Raw genomic sequence first — 23,820 nt, 5'->3', positions numbered from 1 at the left:
AATGATTAACTGGGTAGTGGTGGTGAGGCAAGGCCAGGAGATAGAAACTGCTCCAGTGACCTTTCCGCTTATGCTACAGACTAAGCTGGACAGAGCTGGAGCCTCTGTTGTGTGGAGTGACAAGCTGGAAACTTGGGGCAGGTGAGAGCATGATGACAAGAATATGAGAAAAGCAGAGCCTTGGATTGGATCCCAACCCTGAGAAGAAAAGGAAAGAAAAGGGTATAAACAGAAAGATGAAGCTTGCTTTTGCAGGCCTGCCCTGCGTGGACTTCACTTTACCATCGGGGGTCCCTTCAGTCCAAAGTGGGCTGGGTGGTTGAGGGAGATTTGGAAATATGTGTGTGTCCTGAGGATGAATCCTGCGAAGAAAGCCCCTCCCTCCCACACCACCTCAATCCATCCCAGCATCTGTATTCCCAGGTGATTTGTTACGTTTGACTGTTTTTAAAATATACACACTTTATCGTTCAACAAATATATGCACATATAGAGAGGGTGGGTACAGACAAATATGGAGAATAATAAATTATAGACAAGCAAATATCTGTGGATTATAGCCATGTCAAGAAATAAAACCTTATCTCCACCTCAGAAGCATCGACTACATTCCTTCCACATTACAAAGCCTTCCCTCCCTCTAAAGTAAATACCAGGCCAGTGGTGATCATTTCCTTGTTCCCATACTACACTGCCTTTCTTGTTGTGTGTTTGTAGTGTAGTCTGGGCGTTTTGTTGTTGGTTTGGTTTGGTTCATTTGCTTTTTCATTTGAAACAAGGTCTCACTATGTAGACCCAGCTGTCCTGAAATTCACAGAGATCCACTTGTCTCTCCCTGGCCCCTGTGAGTCCGTTTTTGATAGTGTGTGAATTTAGATTGTATACCTCACCCTTTCAGATTTATCTATCAAAGGATGGTATTATCTTTATTCTCACATTGTGTTTATCCTCACTTTGCCATGAGACAATAAACAGTCTGATCTTAACTGTCTATCTACAAAACCTAGAACTCTAGTGATCTTGCAGCAGCCCCTGGAGCAAGAACCCCCAGGTGAAGACCTAAGTGACCTGCAGTCAGCCTCGGGGAAAACTCGGGGCCTGGATGCCAAAGAGCCCTGCATAAGCAGTGCCTGTCCAACCACTCATCCTACAGAATGACCATTCCTACTGCAGGGCTCCCCCACCTGTGGGAGCCCAGCTGGGAGACCAGCTCCCACATTCTACAACAGGGTACTGCTGTGGGATGTTCTGTATGGCAAATGTGTTGCTCTGATTGGTCAATAAATAAAACACTGATTGGCCAGTGGCTAGGCAGGAAGTATAGGCGGGACTAACAGAGAGGAGAAAGAAAGAACAGGAAGGCAGAAGGAGTCACGGCCAGCCGCCACCCTGACAAGCAGAATGTGAAGATGCCGGTAAGCCACAAGCCACGTGACAAGGTATAGATTTATGGAAATGGATTGATTTAAGCTATAAGAACAGTTAGCAAGAAGTCTGCCATGGCCATACAGTTTGTAAGCAATATAAGTCTCTGTGTTTACTTGGTTGGGTCTGAGCGGCTGTGGGACTGGTAGGTGACAAAGATTTGTCCTGACTGTGGGCAAGGCAGGAAAACTCTAGCTACAAATGGCACCCAACGAGTTGTCAAGAGTTTCCACCTAAAACCTGAGAAAAGATTCTAAAACAGAGCTAAAAACAGCTTCCTAATTGTCTCTCTCAAATGAGCGGCAGCTGCCGGTTTGAGCTACTTGTGGGTTCCTGGCGTGCGGGCTCAACCTGCAGTATGGAGGGAATGAGGCCTCTGCAAGTGGCACATTAACCTGCGTGGTGGATTTAGCCTTTGCTAGTACAAAACAAAAAAAGAGGTTTCTGGGCTACACGCTGCTTGGATAAAAGCATAGACCCACGATAGCTCCCAGAGCTGGCAGTAAACAGACCACTGCCATGTTGGGAAGCTGAGGTGGGCGGAGCCAGCAGCCATAGTGCCATTTCAGTCTTACAAATGCTGCAGTTTAAAGCAATGGATTCACAATAAGACAGATTCAGATGTAATAGTTTACAATGTGTGTAAAATATACGCAGGCTTGAAAGAGAAAAAAAAGATGATATATACAGTTATATAAACAAATACATAGTTTTAAAAAATAAAGTCTTTAAAGAGACAATAAAATTAATATAAAAAATAAGCCACGTAAAGATGAATATTACACAGAGAATCTGGATTGTGTTGTCTTTGGGATTTTTAACCGCAGAAAAACATTTGATCGTAAAAGATGTTGAGTTAAACCAATATGTATATTTTAAAGATACCTTGACTTCAAAATTTGGATGTAAGGATATGTTGCTTTTGAAAGGAGACTCTGCTTTTGTTCCCACAGAAAGCCAGAGGCTATGGATTTGTTCCAGATTAAGATACATCAGGTGTGACCAGCCAAGACCCCCTGAAAGGTCTCCGATGACACCATGGCTCAGATGATCCAACATCCAGAATGGTTTGAAGGCAACTGGCTCAGACAATACAGCCTCATGGACTACTCCATAATCCTAACATTTTCTTTGTGTCCCCATAAGATACAGCACCCCCCCCCCCCCGCTCCAGCAGGAAGTAGTAAGAGAAACTACGTCCAAATTCTCAAATTATATGTAATTTTACTTTGTTAAGGTTAAAACCTTCCTTTTTGAAAAAAGAAAAGGCGGAGAGTGCTGTGGGATGTTCTGTATGGCAAATGTGTTGCTCTGATTGGTCAATAAATAAAACACTGATTGGCCAGTGGCCAGTCAGGAAGTATAGGCAGGACTAACAGAGAGGAGAAATAAAAGAACAGGAAGGCAGAAGGAGTCACTGCCAGCCACCGCCAGGACAAGCAGCATGTGAAGATGCTGGTAAGCCACAAGCTGTGTGGCAGGGTATAGATTATAGAAATGGATTAATTTAAGCTATAAGAACAGTTAGTAAGAAGCCTGCCATGGCCATACAGTTTGTAAGCAATATAAGTCTCTGTGTTTACTTGGTTGGGTCTGAGTGGCTGTGGGACTGGTAGGTGACAGAGATTTGTCCTGACTGTGGGCAAGGCAGGAAAACTCTAGCTACAGGGTACTCTTGAAGAGAAAGGGATAAGAGATATTAGAAAGAAGGACAGAGCCGGGCGGTGGTGGCGCACGCCTTTAATCCCAGCACTCGGGAGGCAGAGGCAGGAGGATCTCTGTGAGTTCAAGGCCAGCCTGGACTACCAAGTGAGTTCCAGGAAAGGCGCAAAGCTACACAAGAGAAACCCTGTCTCGAAAAACCAAAAAAAATAAAAAAAAAAAAAATAAAAAAAATAAAAAAAAAAGAAAGAAGGACAGAGAGGAAAGAAACATGATAGCCTCAGGAGGGCCTGGATCATTATCCACCAGCCCTTTCTGTCTCTTCTAAAGGGCCACTTATAGGAATGACAAGAGGTGGAGCAAAAGACCTCCCCCTAGCTCAGCCAAGTGTAGACCCTTCCAATCACTTAGTAACCAAGCACAGGGCCAATGCAACCCTGCTGGGGAGAAGCAAGCTCAGATCTCACTAGGAAACCTTTGTGGGCCTCCACATCCACCTCCCATCAGCACCTACCTATGGCTTTCCCCTGAGCTCTGCCACCACACAGGAGCCCCTGCTCAGAGGTGCTTCACTGGTGCCACGTGGGGCTTGATCCCTGATGCCCTCTGGCTGCTGAAGAACACCCCTGCCTCTATACCTGGTGACCCCAGCTGGAGACACCGCAGAGTTCTGAGTGCTGGTGGACAATGCCTGCCCCTCACCTTCTTCCCAATGCAGGGGAGACAAATGATTAAAAATAACATGTTTCTCCTAGCAGAGAAGGACACTGAGCTCAGTGGGGCCCTAAGACAGACAGGCAGCAACTCTGGAAGGGAAGTATCGCCTCAGAAGTGAATACAATTGCTGAACAGTTTCACTAACTCACGCTCAAGTGGCACTGGTCCCCAGATGGCATGTCCAATCACTGGCCAATGCACACATCCTCTGGTGCTCTACTACCTACTCCATTTCCACCATTCCACCATTCTCTGAATATCACTGCGACTTGCCCTTCCTCCCAGAGGAATGGAGCCCTTCCTTCCAAGTGTTGCTCCATCCTCGTGCACAGGGTTATCTTAGTGCAATAGCCAGGCCATTGCATTATTTACATGGCTCCTTCAGCAGTTCCTAGGAAACGTTTATGAAACTGTACTTGTTAAGCTAATATTTTCTTTGTTCCACAGCTTTATAGACTTACACAAGAGAATTGAACTACATCTGGTTCTAAGACCAGTGTTCAAATAATATGTATACTTCCTGTAAGACTAAGAGTTATCACTTGACTGTCTCTAATGATGATTAATGTTCATTCAGTAGCATATCACAGTTTGCAGTTCATCCTGCGTAGTACATAAAGCAATGGTACAGTTCACTGGTTAAGTCATTAGATTTAGTGGCTGATAATTCTGACATCAACAGAGAGTTGCTATAATGGAAAAAAAAAAAAGAACTTCCTGAAAGCCTGAAGACTAGAGCTCAAATCCAGGGTCTGGTACTAGATACAACTGGTTTCCATGTTGACTTTACATCCATCAAAAAATATTCCTCCCACGTTCATTCTGATCATTGATTGGCAGATTTTAGATTCTCTTTTTTTAAGACTTACTTTTATTATTGTGTATGTGTGCATGTGCAACTCAAACATTCAAATGCCCAGGGAGGCCAGAAGAGAGCATTAGGTCCGCTGGAGCTGGAGAAGCCAGATTCTTCCTCATACCCCTCCACCAGCCCATAGTATATGCAGGTGGCCTAAGTTTACCAATTGGATGTTGTAGCCCAGAATCCTGACTCTTGATATAGAGAGGCAAATGTTACAGTTTGAATATGAAATGTCCAGTACAGCTTCATGTATTGAATGCGTGGTCCCTAGGTGGTGAAATTATCTGGGGTGGTTCTGGAAATTTTGGGAAGTGGGGTCTAGTTAAAGAAAGTAGGTGCTGAAGGCATGCCATTGAAGGTTACACTTCGTCCCAAGGTCGGCTCATTCTCTGCTCCCTGCACCTCATGAGTGGGAAACTCAGCTGAGTAATCCTGCACATGAAGCTCTGCCCACGCATGCAAAGCCAAGAAACTGTGGACTAAACCTTCTGGAACCATGAACCAAACAATTCTTCCTCTCTTAATTGTTCTTGGGAGTGTTTGGTGTAATCAGACTTTTTCTTTGAGACCTCCAGCTCCTCAATAATGACATGGAGACTCATTATTAATTAATGAAAGCTCAGTCAATAGCTTAGGCTTGTTTCTAACTAGCTCTTATAACTTAAATTAACTCATTTCTATCAATTTACTTTCTGCCTGGTGGCTTTTTTACCTCATCTCCATATTGTCCATCCTATTTGCTTTGCATCTCCTGGCATCTCTCTGCAGCTCCACCACCACCTTCTTCCCAGCATTCTCTCTGCTCCCAAAATCCTGCCTCGCTATTGGCTGTTCAGCTCTTTATTAAACTAATCACAGCGATATATCTTCACACAGTGTAAAGGGACAGTCCACAACCGTTTGTGTCACAGTTACACTAAAAGAGCTAACTTACAAAGTTGGAGAGCTGGTGCAGCAGCAGCAGCAAGAAGAACAGCAGTCTGGGGAGTCTGATAGCCAACCTGGTGAGATTCAGTGCCTGGACCAGCCATGTGCCAGTCTCTCTCTGTGGGTCTCTGTGTCTCTTCTGTTTTTCTTAAAATGATATAAATTATATTGGAATCAAAACCCACCCTAATCTAGAATAACCTTATTTTAAAGAATTACACCTCTAAACCCATTGCATACTTGAGATAAGGACTACAGCATAGCTTCTTAGAGACCATAATTCAACCCACAATAACAATCTTCATCTTATGTCTCTCCAAATTTTTGTTTGTTTGTTTTCGGTTTTTATTTTGTTGTTGTTGTTGTTGTTGTTGTTGTTTCAAGACAGGGTTTCTCTGTGTAGCTTTGCACCTTTCCTAGATCTCTCTCTGTAGACCAGGCTGGCCTCAAACTCACAGAGATCCACCTGCCTCTGCCTCCCGAGTGCTGGGATTAAAGGTGTGCGCCACCACCACCCAGCCTCCAATTTTTTTTAAAGTAGACCCATGTGTGTGGGTATGGAAGTGTGTACAAGTATGCGCAAGTGTCCATAGAATCCAGAAGAGGACATTGAAGCCCCTGATCTGGAGCAGCAAGCAGTTGTGAGCTGTCCAACATGGGTGCTGGGAACCAAACTTAGATCCTCTGCAAGAGCAGTACTATTCTTAACCACTGAGCCATTTATGTAGCCCCTGTGTCTTAAATTGTATATTTTTCTCATATATACAAATATATATTGTATATATTTCTTTATGTATATTTATTTATCTACTCACAAGCCAGAGCTATTTTCTCTAAACTGAAACATTTCTTCCTAGAGCGATGAGGGCAGCTCTTAAGACTTTGGAAGTAAAAGAAACATAGAAGGCCAAGAAAGTAAGCACAATTTACAAGGCTCAGAAAGGTCCTGAAAATTACACATTCTAAAAGTCTTTCTCCAAGCTTATAAAAGTTGTAAAGAATTTCTAGCAGCTGGGCAGTGGTGGCACATGGCTTTAATTCCAGAACTCAGGAGGCAGAGACAGATTTCTGAGTTTGAGGCCAGCCTGATCTCCATAGTGAGTTCCAGGATAGCCAGGGTGATGCAGAGAGACCCTGTCTCAAAAAAAAAAAAAAAAAAAAAAAAAAAAAAAAAAAAAAAAAAGTTTTTTTTCTGAGAAAAGAGACTTTCTGGTGAGCTAAATTGTTTTCTAGTCATGCAGGAATCCCCTGGGAGGCCAGTTTATGAGTTCTCAGTCATCGGTGGGGGGCAGCTTTGGTGAGGTACAGGTACCTTTTTGAGTTATCTCTACTTCTGTAAGTAATTCCTCACCCATAATCCTGCAAAAAGACGCCAATAAACTCATTTACTCACTGATTTGGATGAACTGGACTTGAATGGAATCATCTTTGGTCGGTCATCAATGCCCTACCTGGGATGAATAGGCATTTGGTCATATCTTCCCTGGCACACATTCATGTCCAATGTCCAAGTCTGATATGTTCTGACTGTTTCTGTCCAACTCAAAACCCATATGCTGAAACCTAACACCAATGTGAGAGTACCTTGAGGTAGTAACTTTCTAAGGAGAGATCATAATGGGAGGGCCCTCTTGAATGGGGCCCCTGCACTTTTAAAAGACCTCACACTCTCCACCAGATGAGACAACAGTGAGACAAGAGCTGTGGATAAGGAAGACTCACCAGAATCCAAATCTGCCCGTGTTTTTATCTTGGACGTCTCAGCCTCCAGAACTGTGAGACATAATTCCGTCTCCTTGCCAGGTGGTGGTTTGGGCACAGGAGAGCTGGCCCTGTGTGGGCCTGGGTACAGGAGAGCTGGTCTCACCCCTCAAGAGCCCCCACATGGCTCTCCACAGTAGACAGCTTCTGATGTGAGGTGCAGATGAAGAAAGTACACCTTTCCTTGGAGAGCTGGCCACTAGGATTTTGACCATGCTCCAAAGAGTATATGAACAGCACAAAATGGACTTGTTTGTTTTGTTTTCTCTATTTTTTTCTTTTTCCACTCTTTCTTTTTGGGGGAGGAACGTCATGAAGAGGAGGAGCAGACTGGCATGCACAGCGTGAGATTCCCAAACAATCAATTAAAGAAATTATAGGAATAAAGGGAAAGGGCTGGAGAGATGGCTCAGTGGTTAAGAGCACCGACTGCTCTTCCAGAGGTCCTGAGTTCAATTCCCAGCAACCACATGGTGGCTCACAATCACCTGTAATGAGATCTGGTGCCCTCAGCCGGGCGGTGGTGGCGCATGCCTTTAATCCCAGCACCCAGGAGGCAGAGGCAGGCGGATCTCTGTGAGTTCGAGGCCAGCCTGGTCTACAAAGCGAGTTCCAGGGAAGGTGCAAAGCTACACAGAGAAACCCTGTCTCGAAAAACCAAAAAAAAAAAAAAAAAGAAAAAAAAATTTTAACCCCCCCCCCAAAAAAAAAGATCTGGTGCCCTCTTCTGGCCTGCAGGGACACATGCAGGCAGAATACTACATATATGATTGATTAATTAATTAATTAATAAGAAAAAAGCCTCAATGGACTATTTGCTCTAGAGTGTTAGCAGAAAAAAAGTAATGTGACAAAAATAAGAGACATAACAAGCCACAGTCACAACTCCGTAGGGCATCAAGGCAACAGCGTTCTCAGTCACATATTTCATGTTTGATGTATTAGAAGCAGTAAAGGAAAAATGGACTATGTTTCAGATAACCGAAAATTGATGTTTAAAAAGTGAAGTTTTAGATTTGGGCTTTTAGTGCACAAATGCCTTGTGTTTTGAAGGAATCACAAATGGAGGATGGCTTGGTGGATAAAGTGTCTGCTACACAGCCTAAGGACCTCAGTTGAGATCTCCAGCCCAACATGGTTGAGCATCTGTAACCCTAGCAGTGGAGGAGGGAGGAGATCGAGACAGGCGAATTCCCAAAGCATGCTGGACAGTCACTCTAGCCAATCGGTAAGGGCCAGGTTCAGTTAGTGACTCCATCTCAAAACATAATGTGGAGAACAATAGAGGAAGGACCTCCAGACACACACACACACACACACACACACACACACACACACACACACAAACAATGTGCAGACCACCTGTGCACACACAATCATGCATACACACACACTATACACACACAACAAAAGTAAAGTAAAACAGCATTAAAAGAACTGATAGAATTTAAGGGAAAGTTACCGGACTTAACCATGAAATTAGTTGTTGTTTTGTGATACATATAAATATTTTACCTACATATTTGTATGTATGCTGTGGAATAATCCTTTTGTACACTGTAAAGATTTGTCACTCAAATTGGTTTAATAAAAAAGCTGACTGGCCGACAGCCAGGATTTTCAGGGCAGAAAGAATGCTGGAAGAAAGGTGGAGTCAGGAGATGCCAGCCAGTTGCAGAGGAAGCAGGATGTGTAGAAAATGAGGTAATAAGCCATGAGTCATGTGGCAGAGGGTAGATTAGAAATATGGGTTAAGGAGCTGGAGAGATGGCTCAGTGGTTAAGAGTACCATCTGTAATGAGATCTGGTGCCCTCTTCTGGCCTGCAGACAGAACAGTGTATACATAATAAATAAATCTAAAAAAAAAAAAAAAAAAAAAAGTAAGCCGGGCGGTGATGGTGGTACACGCCTTTAATCCCAGCACTCGGAAGGCAGAGCCAGGTGAATCTCTATGAGTTCGAGGCCAGCCTGGGCTACCAAGTGAGTTCCAGGAAAGGTGCAAAACTACAGAGAGAAACCCTGTCTCAAAAAAACAACAACAAAAAGTATTTTAAAAAAAGAAATTTGGGTTAATTTATATGTAAAAGCTAGCTAGTAACAAGCCTGAGCTATCAGCTGAGCATTTATAAATAATATTAACTTTCTAAGTGTTTATTTGGGAGTGGCTGTGGGACAGAAACTTCAGCCTACATATGTATGTCTACTATGTGTGTGTTGTGTGCCTGATGCTCAAGGAAGCCAAAAGAAGGCATCAGAACCCCTGGAACAGGAGTTACAGACAGTTGTGAACCATCATGTGAGTGCTGAGAGTTGAATCCAGGTCCTCTGGAACAGCAGCCAGTGGTCTTGACCACCGAGCTGGTACCACATAGCAATACCCTGTCTCAAAATAGATGGGGGGGGGGGGGCAATAGTGCCACAGGCTTTTAATCCCAGCACTCAGGAGTCAGAGATCGGAGGATTTCTGTGGCTTTGAGCCCAGCCAGGGCTACATAATGAGACTTTGTTTCAAAGCAAAACAAAAATTAGTAGTGTTGTAACATGACATAGCCTTTCTACATTGAGCCCATCTATTCAGGAGTCCTGGTGATGGACAGGGTACCTATTGCCCTCATCTTATACACAATGCACATAGTCTGTAGCTTGTCCCAGGCCACCTGTTGGTGGTACCAAAAGATCTTCTCCCTCATATTGTTCCAGTGACATAAGGAGTAATTAAAAGACAGAAACAACAGGAACATGGAGATGATGGAAATAAACACAAAAATCTTCCAGAATAGTCCACAATGACTCATTTCCCAAATTTATAACGTAAACAAAGCTGCTAAGAGAGAAAGGCACCTGGGGATTGGAGAGATGGCTCAGCAGTTAGTGTCGGAGCCTGCTGACAGTCAGCTGGGTAGCTGGGTAGAGGCGTGTGGATTGAAGAGACAATGAAGAAGACAGAAAAGAGTCGAGAGGTCTGCCGGTCAATGCCGAACAGCCCCAAGTTTATTTCACAGCCAGCTTATATACAGTTTTGAAGGACAGAGGTAGAACAATGCACAGCACAGACATTCAACCACTATCTATCCTGCCTTGCGTCAAGGAGCAGGCAGTTTCATTTTCTATCTCAATGTACCTCTGGCTGGCATCAGCAGACTGCATCTAGCTAGATAGTGTGTTCCTTCCCATGGGCTAATCAGGACTTTCTCACAGCCCTTCAAGGAGGCTCTGCGGGCTAATCAAGACTTTCTCACGGCCTTGAAGCAAGCAAGCCTGAACTCTATAGACTCAGAATAGACTTTAGATTCAAACTGGAAAACTGAGTCAATTGTGGGCTCCCACAAGTTAGGAGTACTGACTGTTCTTCCAGCGAACCTGGGTTCAAGTCCCAGCACTCACATGGCGGCTCACAACTGTCTGTAACTCCAGTTCCAGGAGACCTGACATCCTCACACAGACATACATGCAGGCAAACCATCAATGCACATAAAATAATAAATAAATTTTTTAAAAAAGAAAGAGAGAACAGAGGATTGATCTCCACAGTATATAAAATACTCAAGAAACTAGACATCAAAATACTGAACAGTCCAATTAAAAAATGGGCTAAAGAGCTAAACAGAGAATTCACAAAACAAGAATCACAAATGGCTGAAAGACATTTAAAGAAGTGCTCAACATCCTTAATCATCAGAGAAATGCAAATCAAAACGACTCTGAGATACCACCTTACACCTGTCAGAATGGCTACGATCAAAACCACCAATGACAGTCAATGTTGGAGAGGATGTGGAGCAAAGGGAACACTCCTCCACTGTTGGTGGGAATGTAAACTTGTACAACCACTGTGGAAATCAGTATGGTGGTTTCTCAGAAAATTAGAAATCGAACTACCTCAAGACCCAGCCATCCCACTCTTGGGCATATACCCAAGGAATGCTGATTCATACCATAAAGATACATGCTCAGCTATGTTTATAGCAGCACTATTTGTAATAGCCAGAATCTGGAAACAACCTAGATGCCCGTCAACGGAAGAATGGATGAAAAAAATGTGGTACATATACACAATGGAGTACTACTCAGCAGAGAAAAACAATGAAAGCATGAAATTTGCAGGCAAATGGATGGAACTAGAAAAAATCTTCCTGAGTGAGGTAACCCAAACCCAGAAAGACAGTCATGGTATGTACTCACTCATAAGTGGATTCTAGATATAAAATAAAGAACAATCCATAGAACAGACCACAACCCATAGAACCATGGAGGCTATATATATAGCATGGAGGTCCCTAGGACGACTGTGGCTTATAATAAATTTCAGTTTTACTCAATTATTGAAAAAAAATAGCCAAACGAATGGAAACACATGAACTATGAACCAAAGGCTGAGGGGCCCCCAGCTGGATCAGGCCCTCTGAATAGGTGAGACAGTTGATTGGCTTGATCTGTTTGGGAGGCAACTAGGCAGTGGGACCGAGTCCTGTGCTCATTGCATGAGTTGGCTGTTTGAAACCTGGAGCTTATGCAGGGACGCTTGGCTCAGTCTGGGAGGAAGGGACTGGACCTGCCTGGACTGAGTCTACCAGGTTGATCGCAGTCCTCGGGGGAGGCTTTGCCCTGGAGGAGGTGGGAATGGGGGGTAGGCTTGGGGTAAGGGGAGGGGGTGGGAGGGGGAAGAACAGGGGAACCTGTGGCTGATATGTAGAACTGAATGGTATTGTAAAATAAAATAAAAGGGGAAAAAAAAAGAAAGAGAGAAAGGTAGCTCCTTTGAAGCCCACCATAAAAATCCAGACAGATTATACTCAGATAACACAATATTGTTCACAAGTATACATTTGGATAGGGGGAAAAATGGATGCTCTGGACAAAAGAAGTTAACCCTAGGGCTGAAGAGGTGGCTGGCTGTCCTGCTACTTGGCTTGAACCCCTCCTTTCCATCAACCTGAGGTGCAGATGGGAGGCTCGTCTGAGATACGGAGAAACTGAACAAAGCAGGATGTGGTGGCTCGTGCCTGTAACCACTGCACTTGCTGAGGCAGGAGGATGGCTGAGTCCAAGGTCGGCTTGGACTACAGAGTGAGACCTTGACTGAAAAAAAAAAAAAAAGTCAACAACTATAAGAAGGACTGTCTGATCCCACAAGTCAACTAACTTTAAATCCTTACTCTATGAACTACCTAGACCCTGGGCATACAGAGACAGTGTGTGTGACACATTCTAGACCACATTCTAGAAAGGAAACCAGCTGAGGATGCGTGGGGACAGGCCCACCATAGGTACAGAGGCTGGCAACCTGCTGGACGAAGTGGACACTGATTGGCCAATAAGTAACTGCCTACGAGTCAGGGAGAAAATGCGATAGAACACTCCAGAAAAGGAAGAAAACACCCAAGATGACATAAAGATTCTAAGAGCATAACCCAGACCGCTGAGAAATGCGGGCCAGTCATTCACTGTGGCTGAAATGTATGTTGTGAGGCAAGTGATAACAGTGTCTCCTGGATGACTTTAAATCCTCTCAAGCTGGCAATAAAGATTAATCATCCCAGATGGCACATGAGAAGAACCGAGAGTCCCTGTTTGTTAGCAACACTAGGTATCCCTTGGGGATCGTGGACTTCAAAGGGGACCAGAAGTCTCCTTACAATGGGAGAGGATGAAAGCCAGAGGGATGTCAATCAGTGCCAACCCTGCATGATCCCCAGGCTGGTGAGACACCCTAGGAAAGTACCATTTACGTTAAAGTTTATGATGCAAAGCTGTTCTACAGTAGTATGTGTGAATGGTCCTATTATTAGAAGACACATAGTTATTTAAGGTGAAAGGGCCATGATTAACTTCCCTTCAAGTGATTTTTAAAAGTGTGCATGTCCGTGAATGGAGAAGGGGTTAAAACACATACGGCAAAAAATCAACAACAGTGAACCCAGGTAAAGGAGTTCCAGGCAGCTGTGAGCTACCTGATGTCAGTGCTGAGAACCTAACTGTGGTCCTCTGCAGGGGCAGTCTGTGCCCTTAGCTGCTGAAACCACCTCTCCAGCTCTGTTTTTGTTTTTTGAGACAGGGTTTCACTATCTAACTCAGTCTGCCCTCAACCTTACTGTGTAACTCAGAATAACAGTGAACTCACAGAAATCCTTCTGCCCCAGCATCCCAGAGTGCTGCAATTACAGGTATATGCCATTATTGTTAGTATAAATGCATTCTTATCTAGGATCAATTCAGTAATTGATACCACATTTACATGTGCATATTAATTTGTATTATGTAAAAAAATCTCTTGGTGTTTATTTCCTCTTCTTCCCTGAATATTTACTGCAGAAAAAGTTTGTTTGTTTGTTTGTTTGTTTGTTTGTTTTTAAGAATCAGTGATGCTGAGCACAGCGGCACATGACTCTATGACCCGCACTGAAGAAGAGAAGGCAAACTATCAGGAGTTCAAGGTCATCCTCAGTCACAAGACTAAAAAGCTAGAATAGTGGCTCACACCTGTAATCCCAGCACTGAAAAGAGGCCAAGGCAGAAGGGTCACCCTGAGTTCCATACCCTCTTGGACTTAGTGATTTCCGGATTAGTCTCATAAACAAACAACCTCCTACTATTTCCCGATCATAACAAGGAAAGGTGAGGAGTCACTTGGTGATGGGGTGTCATGCCTAACGTTCAACCCTGAGCACTGGAAATAAATAAGCTCGGAGTTCCTGGTTTGCCTATTTACCTTCACAAAACTGTGGGACACTTTTCCGTGTTATTAAATAACCCTTAAAAACAATACTTGGTTTTATTTTAGATAAGTCTTACCCCACTAAAACTCACAGTCCTTCTGTCTCAAGCCATCCCAATGCTCAGAGTTCGGTCATGTGCTGCTCATGCCAGGCTCATATTTTCACTGGGCGTTTTTTTTTTAAACCCCCCTCCTTGCTGCATGCCAGGCAGGCAGGCCGGCCTCTGCCACTGAGCTGTGTCCCCAGGCTTTAAAGACAAGGTGCTGTGTTCAACCTTTTTGTTTTGTATTTATGTGATGGAGCTGAGAACGGAACCCATTCCCTCTACTGTGGGCTCTGCCCATAAACGTCACACTTCGATTTTATTTTATTTTATTTTTTCCCTGTGTAAGCCTGGCACTCGCTATGCAGACCAGATAGGCCTCAAATGCAATGATTCCCCCTGCCTCTGCCTCTCCCGACCAGGGCTGGAATTAAAAGCGCACACACGAAGCCAAAGTCCCAGTTTGAAACTGGACCAGTCTGGACGCTTGTAAATCTGGCTTTCGCTCTGACCCCTGGTGGTGGCCCAGGACCTAGCGGCAACGGGGACAAATTCAAGGCACGTCCGGAAACCGAGGGCCGCCACGCGGCCACACGGGGACATTTGCATACCCACAATGCACTGCACACAAGTAGGTTACATCATTTAAAAGAGCAATTGCTTTTTTTCATTTTTTTTTATTCATTCTAGTTTCTTAATTGATAGAAATTTCAAGAATTTATTTTAGACGAATGAAGCCGGCGCCGTCTTTAAGGGAGAGTAGTTACCATTTGTGAACTAGGAGGGACAGTCAGCCGAACACTGAACACCTGGCACACCCAGACATACTCTGGTTTCTCTTCAGATCGTATAAATCTTTCGCCTTTTACTAAAGATTTCCGTGGAGAGGAACAATTCTGAGTCTTAAACCAAATTTTTTGAGGCCTTGCTCTGGCGAGGCTAACAACACTGTTCAAAAAGTAGAGTGTCACTTATAGTTGACTAGGATGCTATGTGTTCTCCATCATGAGATCACTATTGGGGTCGTTTTAGTCTCAGCTTTTCAAGTGTTAGCTTCTTCAAAAGCTGTGAGCTGGGTCTCTACCAAGCACAGTTCTTCAATAGGAAGGTAAATTTGAAATGCAAGCGCCCCAGCAGGTAAGGAGCGCTTGTTCCCGGGAGTCTCAGTGGCCACCCCAGAACTCCAACTCCGGTTCTGGGGATCTGGCTCCACCTTCTGGCTCCCGTCGGCAGCACAGACGTGCAGGCAAAACGTTCATATAAATAAAAATAAATATAAGAAGTGCAGGAGCCGCTCACACTTTAACAGAAAGGACAGTTTTCCCTCCGAGCTGTGGGAGGAACCCAGGATACAATCCCCAGCACGCACGCACACACACCAGAAAAGTTGACATCCACTGGAACCTACCCGGCCACTCAAGTTTCCCTACAGAAAGGAGACTGTCCCATTGAGATACCTCAGTTTCCTCGAAGCTAAAATACCCCAGGAATAAGAAACGATAACATTAAGTGGCCAGTAGGTCTACGGCAGGGACCCCAAAAGCCAGAAATGCTCATGGTCTGCTTGGTTTCCCGTGGCCACCGGCACGAGGGTAGGACCAGAGCCCTCCCACATCGGTCAGTAATCAAGAAACTGGCTTGTCTAAAGCCAACCTTGTAGAATTTTCTCCGTTGGCGTTTCTCTTCCCAGGCTGACTCCAGCGTGTGACGAGTTGAGAGTTGACAAGAACATCACAGGACAACATGTACCACAGTGCCTTATTTTGGGGGATCCCCAGCTGGTCTGATGAATTTGTATGATCAATGCCTTCTCGTGACTGTAAACTACCACAGTACTGTCATCTGTTTCTAGATTGTTCTCCAGCAATAAAAACTTTAACGAGAGTCAAAATTATGCGGTTGTTCTGTCATATAAAACGCTTCTAAAGCCTAAAGAAATAAGGACTGCATGATAAGCAATAAAAAAAAGTTACTTCATGCATGTCTCCATTAAGCACATTTATTATTAACTATGCTTATTATTCATATCAATGCCACCTTGATTGGTTGCTATGTTATCTGTGACAAAAACTGGGGAATCCTAATTGTTCTAAATTATTAAATATGCCCTGAAAATTCAGGAAACAAAGCCCATTTCTTTGCTCCAAAACAAAAATTGCCATGAGAGTCCATTCACCTCCCGGTTCTGTACATTTCCCTTACTGCCTGGTTGGCTTCGGAAGACAAATATTCACCTCTGCTTCTGGTTAAGGGTATGAACTCTGAATGGTTACTCTACCTCCCAGGAAACACTATTCTCTAAGGGCAAGTGGACAAGAGTGATTGGACCAAAGGAAAATGCCAGGCTCACCTACAAGGATACACCAGGGAACCCAGGAACTGGACAGCAGGAGTCCTTAGTCATCCCAGGAATGCTTGTCAGTCTTCCTGAAGAAAATCTTAGTGCATCAGATAGATTCGTTTTCCATTTTTACGCTAAGTTGAAAGAGAGTTTTCTTAGCCAAAGATCCTTAAAATCTGTTCTGTCCAGAGAGCTCAGTGGAGCTGGTTAGTGCCTGGCCCTTATTAAGGACTAAAGCGCTGAAGGTAAGCACCCACCCCTGGGGTAATAAGCAAAGGAAGAGCCATTAGGAACGCCTGAGCAGGAATGCAAGCGTGGACTCAGAATAAGGCCAAGAAGCAAGACACCGACTGAGTAACAGACAGTAATTGAGACACGGTTAGGAAAGCAAGCCTTTTCCTGTCCTTGGGGAAGCTCTGTATCCTGCATTGTAAAGTGGGGATAGTAATGCGACCCACAGGCCTATGCTGAGGTTCAAACAGGACAATTTGAGTAACACTTTGTACACTCTGAAACATCGCACAAACTATCCTTACCGCCGAATTCTTTGAAGTTGCTCCGAGGTTAAGAGCACTTGCTGCTCTCGCAGAGACCTGGAGCTCAGCTCCCAATGCCTACTTCAGGCACCTCACAGTTCCCTGTTACTCCGGCTCCAAGGGAGCTTCTGGTCTCTAGGAGCATCCACATACACATTCACGTAAACAGACATGCACAAATTAAAATAAAACAAATATTTTGTAAATAATAAACTAAATTTGGCATCGTATTGACTCATCCTGAAATTCTTCTCTGATTTCCTGAGTGGCGGTCCTGAAACAACAAGAAACCCCTCAGGTGCCGGCAAGAGTTCCAGGCTCTGTCTCCGGCAGCTCACACCAGGGGACGCTGATGGCTGTAAGCTTTCATAATGATACATAACCCAAAAATGTTCCCAGAACCATTTAATGTTTACAGCAGGTAAAATCTCACTTGAGAGGCTAGGATCCAGCTCAGCAATAGAATACCAGCATAGTATGCACAAGTCCCTCAATTCAACACCAGAAGGGGGAAAAAACAATATTTGAGTATGATGTGAAAGGATCCTTTTATGTACCCTCTGTGTCCATTCTTGGCAAAACCCTTCAGGCATCACACTCACCCCAGACGGTGGTATTTTATTGGCTGCACCAAGGAGCACCACTCCCAGAAATAGCAGGAAAAGATGAGCCTTTTATGCGAGCTCCATGATGCAAAGGTTTGAAAGCACCCGTCTAGCAGGACTTAAGAAAAGGCAGTATGAATGAACACAAATAAGAGTGTGTGAACGCACAGAAGAACACAATCAGCGTGCCTGCTTTGCCTCTTAGTAATTACAATTGCCAGCCTAGGACTTGATTTTCAAGCCGTGAAGATAAAGAGCAATGTTTGTCTTACCGGATTATGTGGATTAATAATTGATGACGCGGTGGAAGTTTAGTTTAAGATTACACAAATCCAATCACTGCCATCTTTGGCATAAAGAGTTATGTGATCATCTATCTCCCTGACTGATCCCTCTCTCTTCAAATTCACCCCACACTTTGTTATGTATTTACCATATACCCTGCTCTCATTGGCAAGTTAATTTTCAAATCACTCTTCATTTCTTTCCAAATCACTCTTCACATTAAAACCCTAAGACAGGGTCAGACATGGTGGCGCATGCCTTTAATCTCAGCATTTAGGAGGCAGAGGCTGGTGGATCTTTGTGAGTTCAAGGCCAGCTTGAACTCATACATAGTGAGACTCTGTCTTGAAAAAAATAACATAATAATAATAATAATAATAAAATGAAAACTTTGAGACAGCTTCATTTTGCCTACTTAGCCACAAGAACCTTAAATTACCTGGTTAAAAAAAATTTTTTTTTGGTGGGGGAGGGTTTTGAGACAGGGTTTCTCTGTAGATTTGGAGCCTGTCCTGGACTAGCTCTGTAGACCAGGCTGGCCTCGAACTCACAGAGATCCACCTGCCTCTGCCTCCCGAGTGCTGGAATTACAGGCGTGTGCCACCATTGCCCGGCTTTAAACAATTTTTTTTTTTTTCATTTTTCGAGACAGGGTTTCTCTGTGTAGCTTTGTGCCTCTTTCTGTAACTCACTCTGAGACCCAGGCTGGCCTTGAACTCACAGAGATCCACCTACCTCTGCCTCCCGAGTGCTGGAATTAAAGGCGTGTGCCACCACCGCCCAGCTTAAAATTTTTTTTGTATTCTCTATGCCCGGTCCTAGTGGAATCCAAAATCAACGCAGTAGGTGTACCAGGCTCTAAGGTTCTGGGGCAAGACTGTTATAAGTTGAAATTTCCACAAAGAAATCATACCTAAGTTAAGATTCTCCAAGGTTGATTGGCTTACTAGAACTTCCTGTTTATGGAGGGTTGGAATGTTGCAGATCCAGAGCCAAACTATCTTTGGCCCTGTTAATAGACCCTCATTGCCCACATTTGAATGTAACCTACCATCTTTCAGCTATCAGAGACAGAAAAAAAAAAGAAGAAGAAGAAAGCTTTAGAATAAATGAATTTAGCAAACCAGTAGCTTCCACGAACCTAAAAACTAAGAACCAGATATCAACTAATAGCTGTAACTGAGTCTCTTGCTGCCTGGGCTTCCCACCAACGTGTTTGAAAAGTGTCTTAATTCATGGCTTTCTTTTGTTTCTCGACTATAAAAATTTCATGAACCATAAAAGCTTTATGAAACTACTTCCATGTTAGAACATGTTATTCAGGGCAACCTGAATCCACATTCCTAGACCATGGTGCTTTGTGTTTGGCTCAAGAAATACTTTGAGGGGAAAGCTGTACTGTACATCGACACCAGATCAGGCGAAGTTTGCCCAGAGAAGACGGAAGCTGGGCACAGATGGATAAAGTCAAAGAAAGAGGAAGCCAGAAGTCAGAGCAGCGTCAGAGCCCGGGCTGGGGGTGGGCGTGGCGCCAGAGCCACCTGTTGTAATAGGGATGGACTCGTTAAATAGTGCTGCCCAGACAAACTCAAAACCCCAATGACTTAATACAACAGCGCCTTAATGCCTGCTAATGCAAAGCCACTGCAGGTCTGCCTGATGGATTCTGCAGGGCAACCGTCTCCCAGGGAGCAGCTTGGTAATTTCACTCTGAGGTCTTCGGAACTGCAAAAGAGATAGACCTACACAGGCCTTACAGACCCGCAAGATAGTGCAGACCTCTCATCGCTTCCGTCTGGAAACAAAATACGTCCATTTTGCTCGAAATCTATTATTCAAAACTAGTCAAATATCAAGTGCCACCTCACCTTTGACCCCACTCCTCTTGCAGTGGTTTCACCTAATGTGGGAGTAGAATCCAAGGATGTCACCCACAATCTCTCCCCTCCTTCTATGCATGCAAGCACTCCTCTCATCAAGAAGTGGGTGTAGCAGGGTGTGCTACCCCTCACCTTCAATCCCAGCACTCTGGCAGACAGGCAGATCTCTAGTTCAAGGCCACCCTGGTTTATATAGTGAGCCAGGACAACCGAAGCTACATAGTGAGCCCTGTCTCAAAAACAAATGAAAAATTGAAGTTCCAATCCCAGTACCCACAGAGTGGCTCACAACCACCTGTAAATCCAGTTCCAGGGGGATCCAATGCCCTCGTCTGACCTCCAAGGGCTCCTCCACACATGTGGTGCACATCCATACACCCAGGTATACACACACATATACACATAAAATAAATGCATAAATACCTTTTAAAAGATATAGTAAACTGAAATGATGAGAAGCCATGGCTTTGGGTTGAGTCCCTGGTGGGGCCCAAAAGAGGTCAGACAAAACCAAAAAGATAAATCTGTTTCATCAGACTGAAAAGTTAAGGAAGCAGATGGAGCTCAAACGCGGCCGTTTTTCTTACAAACAAGAGATTCTGGTCTCCTGAGTCACCACAGTGAGGAAGTACCTTCTGCTTTAATCCTTACAGGGGAAAAAAAAAAACCTGTAACCTCCTGTTACCAAGCAAATCTCCCCAAGCCTATGTTGTTCTATTTCCTTGTCCCTCTCTCACAAAACCCAGTTTTCCCCGTCCAACAGGAGCTGTCGTTCTGTCCTGTAGAATGATGACTGCCACCATTCATGAGTTCCTAACAAAAACCAATTAGAGCTTTTCTGTCCCTCCCGGGATGAGTAGAGGAGCAAACACTTAGTTATAGATCCAATTAGCGCTGGATAGCCCAGAACTGTGCACCTGCTAAGTGCATGTTTCCACCACTGAGCCACACTCCCAGCCTTGGAAATTGCTCTGAAAACAGGATAGAAGCTACCCACTTAGGAAAGGAAGTCACATCAAGAAGGAAATTTCCATTTACAAGTGTCTCCCCTCTGCACCAGGAAGGGCAGGGGGGACCAAACTTCAGACTCTCATCACCAGAGAACTACTGACTTAAATATGCAAAACAAACTTGACTGTAACTCACCTGGTTCTCTCGCCATCAACTCCTCTGTTTCTCCCAAGGACGGTATTTTAAAAAACCTGAACTCAAAGCCTCCTGTGTGAAACTAACTCATTTTTCTGGCAGTTTGCTAGGTATACATCAAACATAAACTACAGTTCCCTCTCCATCTGTTTTTGTTTTTGTTTTGTTTTCTTGTTGTTGTTGTTGTTGTTGTCTTCTAAGGCTTTGGTTACCTGTGTTAAGCTGCAATCCAAAAATATGAAATGAAAAACTTCTAGAAACTTAAAAGGAATTATGTTTCAAATCCCATGCAGTTCTGAGTAGCATAATGAACCTCACGCTGCCCTGCTGGTCTGCTCCAGGACCGGAAGCATCATGTTGACTGTCAGGGCATCTGTGGTGTTGACATGGAGACATAACAATGTATAGACATGCATAGACTCCAATATTACTGTTACCCAAAGCACAGGAATCTGCTCATCTGGAAAGCCAATGCTCAGGAGGCAAGAGCTAGCAGGTAAATCAGGTTTATTCAAGGAGTGACATGCAGAGAAGATGAAGCTAGCATTCTCCCAAAAAGACAATCTCAGGAAACCCAAGTATAGGAAAGGGATTTTTATATAGGAAAGGAAAGGAGATCTGTGGGGCATGGGCAGAAGACTCTATGCTAAGTAGTATCTTCAACCAGGTGGTGGTGGCTGCACACGCCCTTAGTCCCAGCACTCAGAGGCAGAGGCAGGTATCAGTTTTTATTTTATTTTCTTCCATTTTTTTCCTTCTATATGGAACATCATAATTGACCTCAACTTCCTGGAACTTTTTTCTGTCCTATAACTCTTTTTATTTTTTTAGATTTATTTATGTGTGAGGGTGTTTTGCCTAAATGCATATACATGCACCATGGAGGCCAGAAGAGGACGTCAGATCCCCTGGAACTGGAGTTACAGGCAGTTGTGAGCTGCCATGTGGGTGCTGGGAATCAAACTCTTGTCCTTTGGAAGAGTAGGCAGTGCTTTTAACCACTGAGGCACGTCTCCAGCCCCGGGACAGCTTCTACATCAACTTCTTCTCCCTGAGCTCCTTCAGTGTCCACGTGGGGGTGTCCACAGCCTTGACCTCCTTACACAGCTGCTGAATGCACACAAAGGACTCGGGGTAGAGAGTGCATTTAAGCCTAAGTCTGCAAAAAGCTTGTGTTCTTCTAATGCTTCATGCTGCTGCGGAGCGCCAATATTTCCAGAAACTGTAGAGACCTATGCCGATCCCAGTGCAGGATTTCGCACACAACCTTGAACACATGTCAACAGAGAGTTGGCTGCTCACGGGTGCTCAAGCTTCAACAACCAGAAAAGAACTTTAAAAAAAAAAAGTGTGTGTGTGTGTGTGTGTGTGTGTGTGTGTGTGTTTATCTCTATAGTCCAAACTAGCCCCAGAACCCAGTCTAGCCTCCAATTCATCTTTCTGTCACACCTTCTGCATGTTGGGGTTATCAGCAGGCATCACTCTACTAGGCTTTCATTCTGCTCTTATTTAATAAGTGCCTACCCCAAAATCATAAATATATTTCATGTTTCTACATGTTCTCCATAATTATTATTCAATAACTGGATAAAAGTCCATCGGTCTACGTGCTCTCTGTTTAACAATCTGCTTATTGTGGAGAACTTGGTCTCCCTCCAGCTTGTTACATTTACGAATCGCACTACAATAACTTTCTTTCACCTGTATATGGATGTATACGCTCCTCTGCTTTGTTTAATTGTTTCCTAAGGGCTTATTCCCATGAGAGCCATCACTGGATTTCAGGGTGTGAACAATTTTATGGCCATTAAAACATGCTGCTCTAATGGGTCCCAGAAAGGTTGTGACTACCAGCCCATTCACCCAGAGTCCCCAAAAGCTTACCACTTTCTACATGAAGATGTATTATTGTCTGTTTTTTTGTTTGAGTTGGCATGGGTGGGATTAGTAGTGTTGTTTTGCTGAACATTAACTCAGGAAAAAAATGGATCCTCGACTTAAATGTTACTTGTAATTGTCTGTTTGCTTTCTTTCTGCATTTACTAAAGATAAGCAAGGACTCTGGTACACCTAGAGTAGGGTGATTTCAAAAGCTGAACTACCACATAGGCTTCAACTCCTTCAGATCAACCCAACATAGTAAGAATTTAAAGGGCAGGAAAAACAACAACAACAAAAAATCTAGATACCATGGCCCATTTCTATAATCCAAGTACTCAGGAAGTGAAGCCAGGAGATTCAGGAGTTCAAGGCCAGCTAATATTGAGTTTGAGGCCAGCTTGAGGCATATGAAACCCTGTTTCACACATAAAAAAATAAACAAATTATTTATTTGTTCTGTTTTGTTTCTCCATGTAGCTCTGGCTATCCTGTAACTAACTTTGTAGACCAGGCTGGCCTCGAACTCACCAAGATCCACCTGCCTCTGCCTCCCAAGAGCTGGGATTAAAGGTGAATGCCATCATCGCGCAACATAAATAATTTTAAAACAACCGTTCAGTTATAAAGAGCAGTGTGAATACATAGACACATATATGCAGGTAATTAAAAATCAATTAAATATTTAAAATTTGTATTTATTTTTTTTTTTTTTTTTTTTTTTTTTTTTTTTTTTTTTTTTTTTTTTTTTTGGTTTTTCGAGACAGGGTTTCTCTGTGTAGCTTTGCGCCTTTTCCTGGAGCTCGCTTGGTAGCCCAGGCTGGCCTCGAACTCACAGAGATGCGCCTGGCTCTGCCTCCCGAGTGCTGGGATTAAAGGCGTGTGCCACCACCGCCCGGCTATTTATTATTATTTTATGTATGTGAGTGTTTTGCCTGCACGTATGTATACAGATTGCGAGCTTGAGGTGCCTGCAGAGCCCAGCAGAGGGCATCAGATCCCCGGGAAAGGCAGTGATAGATGGAGCCACCATGT

At 43.9% G+C, this 23,820-nt stretch overlaps 1 non-coding gene across 1 annotated transcript; it reads left to right on the top strand.

The window, feature by feature from the left end:
• Window positions 1–14,938: 14,938 nt before the first annotated feature.
• LOC121821474 (U5 spliceosomal RNA) lies at window positions 14,939–15,055 on the top strand. The gene has a single exon (XR_006062295.1). It is a non-coding gene; the product is annotated as a U5 spliceosomal RNA (small nuclear RNA).
• Window positions 15,056–23,820: the final 8,765 nt, after the last annotated feature.

Source organism: Peromyscus maniculatus, chromosome 11, assembly GCF_049852395.1.
Source record: "Peromyscus maniculatus bairdii isolate BWxNUB_F1_BW_parent chromosome 11, HU_Pman_BW_mat_3.1, whole genome shotgun sequence".
In the NCBI taxonomy this organism is placed as follows: Eukaryota; Metazoa; Chordata; class Mammalia; order Rodentia; family Cricetidae; genus Peromyscus; species Peromyscus maniculatus.
This window is presented reverse-complemented; position numbering and strand designations above follow the sequence as displayed.